Source organism: Anastrepha obliqua, chromosome 3 (genome assembly GCF_027943255.1).
Source record: "Anastrepha obliqua isolate idAnaObli1 chromosome 3, idAnaObli1_1.0, whole genome shotgun sequence".
NCBI lineage: Eukaryota > Metazoa > Arthropoda > Insecta > Diptera > Tephritidae > Anastrepha > Anastrepha obliqua.
The window spans coordinates 44,884,503-44,899,002 of record NC_072894.1 but is presented as its reverse complement, the minus strand read 5'-3'; the positions used below and the strand labels follow the sequence as shown (position 1 = coordinate 44,899,002).

General features: G+C 35.7%; 1 protein-coding gene across 1 annotated transcript in view; it reads left to right on the top strand.

Moving 5' to 3' along the window:
* Positions 1 to 12,384: 12,384 nt before the first annotated feature.
* LOC129241250 (allatostatins MIP-like) overlaps positions 12,385 to 14,500 on the top strand; it is a 41,486-nt gene continuing 39,370 nt past the window's right edge. Inside the window, exon 1 of the mRNA XM_054877483.1 lies at positions 12,385 to 12,771. The gene's annotated coding sequence lies outside the window, so the exon portion shown is untranslated. The remainder of the gene's footprint in view (positions 12,772 to 14,500) is intronic.

The window sequence follows — 14,500 nt, the reverse complement described above, 5'->3', positions numbered from 1 at the left end:
TTAGGTTAACCCGGCTCGCATTAAGCCACAAATTGGTCCTTAGCGATACCAGGGAGACTGACCACTTTTAAGACTTAAAGTAGATATCCCTAGGCACATTTATAATGCCATACAAAGATGCAGAATGTATTCTAAAGTTTCCTTTATCCTTTATCCTCTCTTCTCTTCCTGCATCGTTGGACATTTTTAGACTTAATTTTTGTTTTTTCGATATTTCGAAAGTATAGTATTTTAAGAATATACTGTGAAATTTGTATGCGGAAATTTCAAATAGTATATTTTCTACAGCCCATTAACTAGGTAGAGAGCGGTTCGCGCGCTTTAAACTCATTAATGTCGAAACGACACCACTATTCGACCAAATCGCCTGAAATTTTAATATGTTGTTCACAACATCAATGGGTATCGCCCGTACTAGAATCATATTATTATTTCAATTATTTCGTAATTTTTTTATTAAAAAACTGAAAAAAGTTCGATTTTTAGAGTGTCAAGTTCAAAACCGCGCCATTTTGTCATTTTTTCAGCCGGGTCATAGCTACAGTCGTACTGATTAATAATTTTTTATGGTGTCTGTGTTTCAGATAAATATAAGAGCCAAAATTGACAACACCATCCTGGTCCAATTTTTCGGGAGGATGAGTTTAAATAAAAAAATAAAAAAATTTCAATTTCGTATGTAAATAAAAGAAATTAAATAAAATGCCTAAAAAATTTAAAAGTCGTTTTTTATTTTTTTTTTTATTGTAAAAAAAGTTTCCCGAAATTTTCGAGTTCTAGACCACCGGGACCCCTCAATACAATATGAGGTTATTGCTTTTATTACTACTTGACTGTCACCGTAAATATTAGTTATTGAGTCATTTTCTGTTTTTGTGTAGGCTAACTCCACGGGTTTCCCAACAGCAAAAAACTTTCGCTTGGAAAATACTGCCTTGATCCGGTAGCTTGATAAGCTGCCTAAACCCTGGTTTTGAGCAGTAAATACCCACTCCCGCTCCCGCTCAATTCAAAGTTTCAGAGCCGTCTGTGCAAATATGAAAAGTCCTACGGCCAGGTTACATGCCTTTATGTCATCCCACCTCTTTAATTTTAATATGAAACCTTCTCTCTCAATTAAATCTTAGAGTCATGTAGTCTATGCAACCTGTACTCCTCTTTCCTAACGAGCTATGTCCGAAGGTTCCTTAAGTAAATTCTCCAGATTCCACTAATTTCCTCGCGTATTTTCCGCCATAAGGTCAATAGGTGGTGTGCAAAGTATCACTTCTAGCACCGCTGTAGACGTGGTTTTCATCGCTCCTATTATTCATAGAACAGTGAGTCGCTGAATCCTTTCCAATGGTATTAAATATGTGCTCCAACAGCAATTTACTGTTTAGTATTACCCTAAGGTACTTACCGTGACCCTTGAGGTGTAGCTCGTGGTTACCTAGCTTTAGGAGGTTCCACGTAAAAAAGGATCTTGTCCGTTTTTTCGCGTTTATCCCAAGACCTGCGTAAGTAAACAGTAAAATATTGGTAAGCAGTTTTAAGAGTGTTGCTCATCATGTCATTGATGGTGTCCAGGTACTTAATGAACTTAAAAACAAAATTTTATGAAAAGAAATGTAGTTCATTGCACTATAAATCCAAGTTTCAAATTTTATGAAAATTAAAGAAAAATATTAACAAATTTTAATTAACATTTTCAGCTTTTTAAACAAAGGTTTTAGAAATATTTTCGGTAAGCAGGGTAGTAAGTAGTCCACTGAATCCTGGTATAATAAAGTGCAAGTTTCTAGTGGCTCAAGAGTCGTGTTGATTTTTGACAATTTTTGTCATTGACACTGGTGGGTATTTCATATTCCATATAAAAAAATTTCGGACATCTGTTACATGGAGAAAATGCACAAGGCCAATATAGCAGGCATCGCTGTTCTACCGAAGCAAAATATGCAATGCACCAAAAACCAATTGAAAGAATTCGTTCGTCGCATTGATAATTTGAAAGAAACTATTTTTTTACTGGTTTCCAAAACATTCAATGCTATTTTTTTATTTCCTGTTCCATTTAGAATTGCATTTGCCATTTTTGGCTGATGAATCGTCAATTCAAGGCCCTTCTTCGCTTTTAAGAAATGGTTTACTCAAACTTGGTTTAACAAATTTGTCGTCCGATGAGTAAAAAAAATAATAAAATAAATAATTGGCGCGTACACTTCTGTTAGGTGTTTGGCCGAGCTCCTCCTTCTATTTGTGGTGTGCGTCTTGATGTTGTTCCACAAATGGAGGGACCTACAGTTTCAAGCCGACTCCGAACGGCAGATATTTTCCTGCCGAGGGGCGACCGCTATTAGAAAAATGTTTTTATTAATTTTGCTTTCACTGAGATTCGAACCAACGACCTCTCTGTGAATTCCGAATGGTGATCACGCACCAACCCATTCGGCTACGGCGGCCGCTGTGTACTCTCTAGTTTAAGTAAGAAATCAGAAAAGCTTTCTACGAAGATTGATTTCTGTAAAGAGGATTGACGCAGATTTAACTGAACATTGGAATAGAATAAAATGCTCGGTGTTATGGCTTCGAAAATTTGCTTTTATTGGCCATTCTTACTACGAAAGTTAGTGCTGAACGAGCCTTTTCAAAATTGAAACAATTTGTATTTTAAAGTTTAATAACAAAATTTTCGCGAAGAAATGAGTTGCTTAAATAAAATGTTTTTTTTTTTTTTGGTGAAATATGATCACTTATTGCGAAAATTAGGAATAAGCGAAACATTTCGTTCCGTTTCAGTTGCAAATTGCAGTTGTCAATGTGTTGGGTTAAATTAGCATGTGTTAACTCATAAGAATTCCCGATATTGGCTTTTTCAATATATCCCATATGTTTTAAATGATTCCCAATTAAATATCTCGTGTTGCCGATCAGACTGCCGACCGAGTCGAAAAAACCCAATACCAACAAGTAATAAATTTTTGAAATCCATCGATTGGTACCAAATTCCGTTAAATTGAATTTTTTTGTTATTATTATTATCAGTTTTATTAACAAATTAGAAAAATAAATTAAAATTAATGTTGTGGTAGCTAAAGTCGACCGAACACAGAAAAGTCAACTATTAACAGTAATTTTTTCTCAAATGAAATAAAAAATCTTTTTTTCGCGAAATATTATAAATGGCATAATCGGTTAAAAGGCGCAATTCTTAGAAAGAATAAATATAATGGTTGGCAAAGGCTTACAATTTTTGTTTTTATGAGCCTAGTTGCTATTTACATAACCTCTTCCTACCTCTCGACTAATTTGTTGTTGTTGTAGTGTAGCATTGCCAGTCTCACCAGTCTTCTTTGGATGAAGATCTGGCTTGACTCTCGGCTTTGTTGTATCTCCTGGAGCCACCCACTCCTATTTTTGTTTCATATTGATGTGTAGGCAATATTTCTCATCTCTCGTGACGATCCGGTATAAAAGAGCTGTTTATGACCCCGTGTTGCTCGAAGACGGGCGAGATGCTAAGCAGCTGAGAAGAAATTTGAAGGTGATTTTCTTTATATTTTTCGTTGAGCTCGTGAGGCACTTAGGCTTCCAATTTTTCTGTAAATCCCATTGAATGAAAGTGATAGAGAATCGTTTTATGATCGCAGTTCATTTTATCCGCTAATTCATGACAGGCTTGGCGATCGTTCTCCTTCTGAAATGATTTGAGACGTTCTTCCATTGAATCGTGTCATCGACGTCAAAATTGCCATTTTTTAACTTTGCAAACCATTTTCATGCTGTAGACTCGCCTATGACACCTTCTGCATACACGTCACAAATGTCTCGGACTGCTTGGGCAGCTTTTTACCCTCGATGAGAAGAAAAGAAGAGCAAGTGTCGAAAATGTTCACTTCTGCCTCCTGGGTATTCCATTTCTAAGCTTCAAAACAAAAAAAAATTAATAACTCAAAAATACAATTAACATAGTTTTGTAGACCTCAACGAGTTCTATCGAATTAATACTTACCCTTTGCCAAACAGAAAACAAATCATTGTAAAATAAAAGAAAATATAAAAACACTACGAACTTATTCCTCAACCCAATAGTTGTTACCGTGGCATGAAGGCCACAAGTACAGAACCTTTCTGTACATGTGCATCTTGGTAAGAACAGACTTTTCTGAGGCACTACGGGCTGAACCTCTGTGATTGTGTTTGTATTATAAGCACACAGAAGTTTAACTTTCTAAATAGTTAGTCTTTGTTGAAGCCTTAGCACAATAAATCATCTCAGGTCACAGCACTAGTATATAATAGACTACAAGTATAATTGGCGTTTACACACTTTTTGGGTGTTTGACCGAGCCTATCCCCTTAAATGGAGAGACGTACAGTTTTAAGCCGGCTTTTTCATGGCAGAAATACACTCGGAGGTTTGTCATTGCCTGCCGAGGAGCGACCGCTATTAGAAAAAATGAATGGTAGTGGAATGATAGTAACGCCATTCAGCTACGGTGGCCGCTAGTATATACATACAATATTATATGTAGTTAAATAATATTTACAACAAATGTTTTGCGGGAATTGCATTTTTCATCCATTCAATACCAGTTTGAAACTACTCTTGAGATCGGTTGAATTCAGAAGTATTCCTTTTATGCGAATATTCCCACTTCTATCGTACGACATGTATACATTTATGTTGGTTGTGAGTCTTAATCTGTATGCAGTGCAATCAAGAATCATTAACACACCAAGATATGCAATTAAGTGTAAGCAATTCCAATTGCGCAGAGAGTCCTTGAAGACAATATCGAGGGAACATGAATTTTTTCTGGTATGAACCTTTTACATTTCGTGAAATTGCATTGTTGTAGCCATATTGCCAGGCAGATGGGCACATTGCGTCTAGCTAATGCATTTAAGGTATTATGCGTGTGCTATGTGTACGTATGTGCATATGCATGTGTGGAAAAGTGGAAATATTAAGGCAAATATGACGCAAGTGCCCACTAAATTGTTTCTTATGTATGAATTGAAGTAATAGTAATGGAGTATTGCATTCCAGTAATAATTTTTTATTGTATTTCACATGTTTAGTAGTTACTTACGAGGTGGTAGTAATCTGAATAGTTGTAAGCGTTATTATTCGATGTAGAAAGAAAAATATGGGAGAAAGTAAAGTTTATTTTGAAATAAAGATGCCAGTGGATTGGAAGAAGAACGACTGGAACAAAATACAATGGTTATGAATTTATTAAAGACTATATTACTTTAGATTTAATTTCGCTAACTTAAGTTAAAATAATTTTTTTTTAACTTGCTATATAGAAAACTGTGCAATGAAACCATTCCACCGCAGCTTACTTTTGCGTTTGCTGTCGTTGGCGAGTTTACATATATGCAAACACCACACAAAACATTGGTCAAATCTCATACAAATGTCGTACTCAAAGCCATTTCAAACCCGTCTTTCACAGCATTGAAGGCGATGGCGGCAATAGTGCGCATTTAATTCATTTTGTTATTGCATTTTTTGCGGCGCTGGAAGTGCGGAAGGGATAGGCCAAAACTGCTTGCAGAATTAAAGCAGCAGGCCTTCTAAAAGAAAACTCGTACAGTCATGCATCAGTTCTACTATTTGTGGAACACTTGGAAGACGCATCGAAAACAGTTTATCTGGTTCCCAAGATAGATCTGAATAAGTACTATGAAATACGAATACTCGACAGAAAGGATTGGCAGGTCAGAGTGATATGAAATGATAGAAGTCACTATATTTATATTCGCGGCTGAAAGATGGGCAATGGCACTGGGTCGGGAGTGTATTAAGAACAATTACCCTTAAATTGCTCCTTTCGACCCCCAGACCGGTGTAGTGCCTTCCAAGCTGCACTATTAGCACCCTAGCCAGTAGAATGGGTGTACCTCACAATGATTTCTGCAGGAGTTGTGGAGATTAAGAAGAAATTGAGTCGGTGCAACACCTGCTCTGTGAATCTCCTACACTTACAAGAAGCAGTGCCAAATATCTTGGGGATGCACTAGTTTCCTTCTTAAAAGATCTAAGTGGTTTAAGCAATTTAGATGAGAGATGGAAATCAAATGCAGTTATAAGAATGAACCTTAGGGCCACGGAGAGTCTTGTCTTAGACAAGCAACCTAACCTAACCTATTTCCAATCATAAATATTTAAAATATAATGATTGAAATAAATACTTTTCAAATGAATTTATTTGATGTGACATCATAGGCGGCGAACTTTAAAAAAGCTGAAAAATATTATAAAATATGAAACAAAAAAAGAAATAACAACAAAATGTAACGTGTTAAATAATCATTGCCCATTTTTTCACAGAAAGTTATGTCTAGGCTCTAAAAAGTGCTGCTGAAAGCATACGAGCCAGCAATCGTGGTATATTTTAGGCATAAATCACCTTTAAATTCAAAAAGTAAAAATTCTAAATTTGCCTCAAGCCAGCAATCTTGGAATACTTCGGGCATGGTAGGTAGGTAGGTAGGGTGGTTGTCGTAAGACACACTTAGACCTTCGGCGGGTCCATTGTGATACCACTGGAGCTTATCCTTACTCTATGTGTTCCCTTTCAAACCATCCGGTTGCTTTAATAAACGAGCAGAGCTTCGTTAGTTTTAGATGGGCTATATCCGCTACATCGGTTAGAAATGCTGTATCGAGGGTGCGCAGCCTTCTCCTAGCTAGGCTTTCACACTCACATAAAAGGTGTCTGACTGTTTCCTCTTCTTCTGTATTTAGACAGCTTCTACAGAAATCGAAGTAAGGTAGTCCTAACCTTCTAGCGTGGCTGCCTATTAAACAATGACCTGTTAATACACCTATCATTTTTCTTATAGATTCCCTGTTGAATCTTAGCAAGATCTTCGATCGACCGCTGTTCCAGTTCGGCCATGTCTGTCTGCTTAGTTCGCATGTTGTGAGGTTTTGGCAGATTGTATTTACCTTTTTGATGGTTTCCCTGTCTATAAGTAATTTACAAGTGGCTATAGGCATGGGTATCAGCGCCTTATCCGGTTCGAGATCGAGCGTTGTACCGGCTCTTGCAAGTTCATCCGCCTTACAATTTCCTGGAATGTCCCTGTGGCCTGGTACCCAGATAAGGTGCACCTTTTAGCACTTAGATACGTCATCTAGTAGTTTAAAACATTCTAGAACTGTTTTTGACGAGTGCGTTTTTGTACTTCGGGCATAAATCACCTTTAAATTAAAAATCTAAAAAACTCTAAATTCGGCTCAAACCGAACTTTATATACCCGCGCACATTTTATGGAAATATAATTGGGGCTGTCTAGTAACACTTGTAAAATAAGAAGGACCGACAGAAATTCAGTGTTATACTATAAAAATGGACGTGGTTTCTATCCGAGCTCAATAATATTCATTTCTCATCTAAAGCAATATTTGTACCAAATTTGGGTGAGTTTTATTAAGTCGTTATCGAGATACATGCTTTTACTCAAAAGTGGGCGTGGTATCGCAAATTTTTCATAATTTTAATTTCATAGAGTTTCTTTGATTGGGTTCATAAATTTCATCACATTTGATTAATGGTTTTTCATCTATAATAGAGATATCACGTTTTCTAAAATTACCGTTAGATGAGTGGTGAACATGGTTAATGGCTGATTTCTATATGGTAGCATTTATTATTATTATATCAAATTACTATATCAAATTAAATGCAGAAAATAAATGGAATTTAAATTAATTGCATAAGTTAAAATACACCCTTATATTTTCGATAAAAACTTGAGAGAGTAGAGAGGGGCTTGGCTTAACCAAGTTGTCCTGACAAGTGAATGCAGTAGTAGTAGTAATTCTTTATTTAATTTGTAAACGTCAGGGCTTACAATTGATTCAATTCATACAATAATTCATTTAATATTAAACTTAAATAAAGAAATAAATACGAATATTTGTGACAGAGCTCTTAAATAAATTAATAATTGAACTCTGCTATAAGGAATTATCTATAGTGTAAGGCTTAGTACATAAAACCAGTTAGCGTTCTCCAATTTTGGCCACTTATACAATATATATATACGAGTATTACTTCAGCGTCGTTTCATCTGTACAGGGTATCTTCCTAAGAAGTGATGCATGTCTTCTTTTTCGTTTACGTTGCATAGCCTGCAAATTTTCACCGCGATTCATAGGCTATTGCATTCAGTTTTAGCAATCCACATTTTGCCTTAAATGTTGTAGAGATGTCAGATTTCTCTAAAATATGATTCTACTTTTTAGTAATCTAAAGGTTTATAAATTCGTGCCACGCTTGATTGTGTTTTTTGTTTTGCCATGATAAAAGCTGGATACAGCGATCTTGCCAATCCATAGCATTTATATTTTCTTCAAGCTTAAAGACGAACTCCATAACTAAGTTGTTGAGTTGTTTGCGCTAAAACACGTTTTTTCGTAATATGCACTGTTTTAATTTGTGCAGGAGTCTACTGCTGCTGTAATCATAAATAGTTTTCCAATTGTATTTCATGTAGTTTGAAAATTCTTTAATAATATAACGCTGAGATTTATTTACTTCTTCAAGTAGCGTATAACCCCAGATTTGAGCAGCTTGCTTTGTTTGAAATGTATGGTTTACTGAATTATTTCTGGCTTTCACATGCTTAGCAAATGACATTTTAGGGGTGAGAATGACACCAAGATAATTATATTCTGTCACTACTTTTATTTTTTTACCTTTTTACAGCCATTTTTCCGTCTTAGTTAGTTGATTACCTTTACTAAAGATCTTCATCTCAGATTTCATTGAATTTACTTCCATGTTCCACTCAGCGCAATATTTTTCCATTTTTTAATCAAATCATAGATTGCATGACATTGGGATTATATGAAGGAGGACAATATAATCAGCATATATAAGACGGCGTACATTTATTCCATGAATCAGTAAACCACCTCCCAAACAGTCCTGTAAATCAATTATGCCTAATGCGAAGAGGAATGGCGATAGCGGATAACCTTGCTGCACACCGGTGCAGGTTTCAAACTAATCTGATACTTTCCTTCTTGTCCAAACTGCGGTTCTCGTATTCAAATATATATTTTGTATCAGATTTTTTATTTTGTTTGATACTCCTTTTGGTCAGAGTTTATAAATTAATAGATTCCTGGGCACCCTGTCGAAGACTGCTTTGAAATTCACGAGGTATGCGTAAAGGCTTTGTTTTTATGGAATTTTAAATGTACCATGGACGCAAATTTGTACTTAGTTTTGGCATTCTGTGATAACTTTTAGAATGTATGGGGAGAGAACAAATTCGTAGAAAAAAGTTTCGTTATTTTTGCTTTTGTTCATATGGAATGTCTACTCATAAATTATACCTAGTTTCGTGACAAAGTTCGCTTGTTAACAAGGGAGTTGGGAGCTAAGAAAAATCGCATTGCAGTGATTGCATTACTTAAGTGTGGTAAAAGTGCAAGTGAGATTTGCAAATTGCTGTAAAAACTTAACATTTGGAGTATGTTTGTTTACCGTACGATCAATCGTTTTTCCCAAATGCCTGCAGTGACAGACAGAAAAAAGGGGCGTCCTCGCGTGGCTCGAACCAGTGCAGCCATAAACGCCGTTCGAGAAAGAATTCGTAGAAATCACCTTAGAACGCAAAAAATCATGTCCAGGGAAATGAATGGATCTACCAGATCCATGCCAAGACTAATTAGAGATGATCTCCACATGAAAGCCTTCCGTCGCTCAACTGGCAACGCGTTTGAAGAAATTTAGACTCGACAGATGCAAACAGCTTCTTCGGTGGAACTCGGTTAATGGCAATAAAAACATTCTCTTCACAGATGAAAAATTTTCTCTGTTGAAGAAGTTTTTCATAAGCAAAACGACAAATTCTATGCTAAAACTTTTAAAGACGCAAAAAATGTTATTCCAAGGGTTCAGCGTGGCCACCGTCCAACCTCTGTATTGGTTTGGTGGATAGTGCCTTTTAAAGGCATTACAGCTCTTCATTTCTGCGAAAAAGTGGTTAAGACCGGGGCAAAAGTGTACCAGAAGGAGGTCTTGGAAGGCGTGGTGAAGCAGTTGAGCAGTACTCTCTTCACTGGAGAGCGTTGGATCCCTCAGCAAGATTCCGCTCCAGCCCATAAAGCAAAAACCACCCAGCAGTAGCTGAAAAACAATATTTCTGGGTTCATAGTCACTAGATTACAGGTTGTGGTCAGAATTGGAGAACCTGACCTGTCGAAGACCTCATAGACATTTAGAGAGCCTCAAACAATATTTGGCTCGGGCAGCAACGCCAATATTCATGTGTAAAAGCAAATGGTGTTCGTTTCGAATGAAAATTGAAAGTTTTGTTTTCTTAATATATTTTATTTAATCATGAATAAAACTATATACATATGTATATGTATATATATGTATATGTATAATTGTCGCATACACCCTTTTTGAGTGTTTGGCCGAGCTCCTCCTCCTATTTCTGGCGGGCGTCTTGATGTTGTTCCACAAATGGAGGGACCTACAGTTTCAAGCCGACTCCGAACGGCAGATATTTTTTGAGGAGCTTTTTCATGGCAGAAATACACTCGGAAGTTTGCCATTGCTTGCCGAGGGGCAACCGCTATTAGAAAAAAACTTTTTCTTTATTTTGATCTTTTACCGAGTTCACGCCCCTACCCATTCGGCTAAGGCGGCTGAATAAAACTAGCTTTATTTTAAAAAAATTATAGCAGAACTTATGGCAGGACTAACTATATGCCATCCTATCCACGGTTGAGTAACTCTGGTGTTTTCTATTCATATGTTGGAAGTCTTGTATTAATCAATCCCATTAACATTTTTGCGATACAGTTCATAAAGGATATTCCCCGATAATTATTTGCTATATTTGAAATTAATGTGCGATTTTGAAGTTATGGTCACACTCATCGTATATGCCTACCATAAATTTTATTAAAATACCATTTCGCTTTAATAAGCATTAATTCTATAATATATTTCACAACCACCAAAAACCTTTTTATACAGAACGAAATACAATATATGCTTTCACGACAAGAACATCAGCTTTTTTTTTTGTTCATATGCTTTGGTTCATTGTGGCACCACGGTACGTTTTACACGTCACGTCAGTCAAATGCGTTGCGTCAGCGGATCCATTAACACAGCCCTATAAAACACGCAAATTGTGGTAGGAACCCGGAAAAACATGCAACAAAAGATCTATATATGTATAGGCATATGTATGTATTAACAATTAATATATTTTGAAACCAAAATAGAAGTGGTTGCACTTGTGCACGTGTATGAATAACTATGGCCATATTCATTATCAAGCCCACTGCATTTTTCATATTCTAGTATTGTAAAATTTTCATATTGTCTGAACTGAATTTATCCACAAGAACAATGGTATGTCACGAAGCTCCACAAATTTCTTTGCCACCTGTTGCTACTAGGATTTAACAAAATTTTCAAAAACCAAGAGAGGCTCACTTGTTCTAGTTTAATTAAAAACCAACCCACACCCAGCTTTCACAACACCCATATACTTAGTTAAATGCAGCAGTCAAAATGTATATGTATGCACAAACAGTTATCTCATTGCCAGCTCGAAGCAATTTATCAAATGTATTAAATGTCTTAATTGTCTTTGGTGGCTGAACGACACCTTCAATGGGCACTCGGCAAATCCGTGAGCACACAAATTTAACAATTGCCATCATATTTTGTGGTTAAGTAAAACAAAAGCGTAGGCATATGGGCAACACTGTTAACCATTTCCTTCTTGCAAATGCACTACAATACATACAGCATATTCCAACAGCACACCAACAAATTCATTGAGTATGACATGCGTTTTGGATTTGTGTGTGGAAGTGTAGTCGTTCATTTTCTATATATATATATGTGTGTGTGCGTAAGCAGTATTCTCTATATAAGTATTAAGTATATGTGCCATGTATGTGCATCTGCCAGTGTGTGCTTGTGTACTTCCGCTTTTCTTGTTGTTCGTGTTTGTCGTTACGCGTTTAGTCGTTCGGAAGCCAGATTTAGTTGCGAAACGGCGACATGCTTCGGAAACTCCTTCGGCAAAATAGTCATGTGTATGTTGCTGGCGCCACAGTTGGTGGTAAAACAGTGTCACAGCGCCGCAAAGGGATAAGTGGGGGGCAGTGACTGTTATACATCATATGCAAGAATCTTTCAATTGCAGTAATTCGGGAAGAAAATTGAAACTTTTAATGAAACAATTCATTAAAAAATTAAAACATTTTTGTGTTGCAATTTCAAAAAAAAAATTATATATATTACCTTCTCGTAAAAAGTCTTTCTACGCCCAAGTTGCCGTTGGCACATATAAATAAGTGGCCGCGTAGCCATTTCGAGCCATTTAACGTCGATCAACAGGTGTAAGAACTCAGTTGGCTTGGTTGCTGCAAACAGTAAGCATTCAATAGTCGAAGCGAATGAAAGCATTTGTTGAGCTTTTGAGAAGAGCATCCAGCAGTTGAATGTGTGAATGTTAAAAAATAACTGTTGCTTGCGTAGTTTGAAATTAGTAGTAGTTGTGTGGCCATTTAAGTTACTCGGCAAATTAATTTAATATTGTTTTATAATTGAATTAGAACTTAAACGACGTAAAATTAATTAAACGCAGTGAACCAATAAAGTCAAGTAGAGTACGAGAGTGAGAATTTGTACAACAACGAGAAGTAACTAAAGTTGTGCAATTAACGGACTTAACGCGGAAGAAGGTGCAAAGTGCATACATTATATTTAAATTGTGTTCCTAAGGGTGAGTTGCGGATTTTTTTGTAACTTAAGCATAGTTTTTATTTTAAAGCGTTGATGGGAATGAAAAAGTTTTGGAGAAAGTTATATAAAGAAGCGTGATGAAAAATAAAACCAGAATTGAAATAAGCGAAAGATTGGTAGCTCAATGAAAAGTTTGAGTTTTTAGTAGTTGATATTTAATTTTTTAATTATTTGTCTTATTATTTATAAGCTTGGTATGGGCTTGGTTCGAAGCCCACTGTAGACATGAAACTGTGTAAACTATTTATAAAATAAAAAAAATTAAATTAAATACATTTAATTGCCAAAAACCAAGAGAAACTAATAAATGTTCGGTAGAGAAAAACCATATTTGGTTCTATATAAAATTTTAATTAAACCTAAAATTCACTCTCAGAAGTTATAAAAGATAATATTTTTGGGCTATATAGTTAGTTAGTTTTTTGTGTGGTCAATTTTATTTCCTTGAAAAGAACGAACATCCCATATTTGAGAGCAATAGAGGGTTACCAGTTCATAGTCTAAAGGGGAAACTTTGATCTTCTCAAATAAATTTAGACGAAAACTTTATTAATTGCCATACATCGCCTTCAAGTAAATTTCTGGGGCAGGTTAATTTTGGCATAACTCATAACTCCAATTATAATAGAGTTCAGGGAAATTGTTGCTAAAAATTTGAAAAAAATGGGAAATGTAAAACGTAATATTTTCACACAGTTTTCAAATCAAAGTATTTTGTTTTTAATTAAATTATGTTTGAAGAATATGGAAAATTTCAAATTGGAGGTATTTTCCACTTAAGTAATTATTAAAATGTCAACATTTGGATAATTTCCGTTTAGTCAATAGGCACAGACATTAGACAGGCATTTTTTACTAAATAAAAAAAATGAGTGATGGAAATTTTTATTTTACCTAATAAAAATTCACACCTGTATTTAAAGCTAATATTCAAAGGAGCTTGCACCCTAAAAAATCGTTTTTTATTCTTCTAAAACCCACCGAATTTGTTTTTTTTTATAATACTTGGTTATTTGACATTTGATTTTTGAAATCCGAGGGTTTCCACACTAAAACAGTTTAAAAGCAAACTTCTGATGAATTTTAAAGTTCTTGATGCTTATAACACAGAAGAATATCTTAGGGATAAACTGATTCAACTATGTGAAAATGATTACAGAACTCAAAAGGACTTAAAAACACAATACAGAACTTCTCATGACTATGAATAATTGCATATTGATTTTGAAAATCGGATGTCAAATAACCAAATTGTAATAAAACAAAAAACATTTCAGCAGTTTTTAAAACGATCAAAAAAATGTTTTTAATGATGCCGAAAACCTCTCAACATACATAAGGTTTCAATATAGAAGTGCACTTTTGCACCTTTTTTCATATGGTATTTGCTTGTTCGGCGGCCGCCGTAGCCGAATGGGTTGGTGCGTGATTACCATTCCGATTTAAGAGAGCGAACGTAGGTTCGAATCTCGGTGAAAGACCAAAATGAAGAAAAAAGCGAAAAAGCTCCTCATAAAAAAATATCTGCCGCTCGGAGTCGACTTAACACCGAAGGTTCCTCCATTTGTGAAGCAACATCAACACGCACGCCATGAACAGGACTAGGAGCTCGGCCAAACACACAAAAAGGGAGTACGCGCCAATTATATATGTATATACATATATACAGTGGTTCGCAGCTTATTTCATGCAGGCGAACTACTAAAACT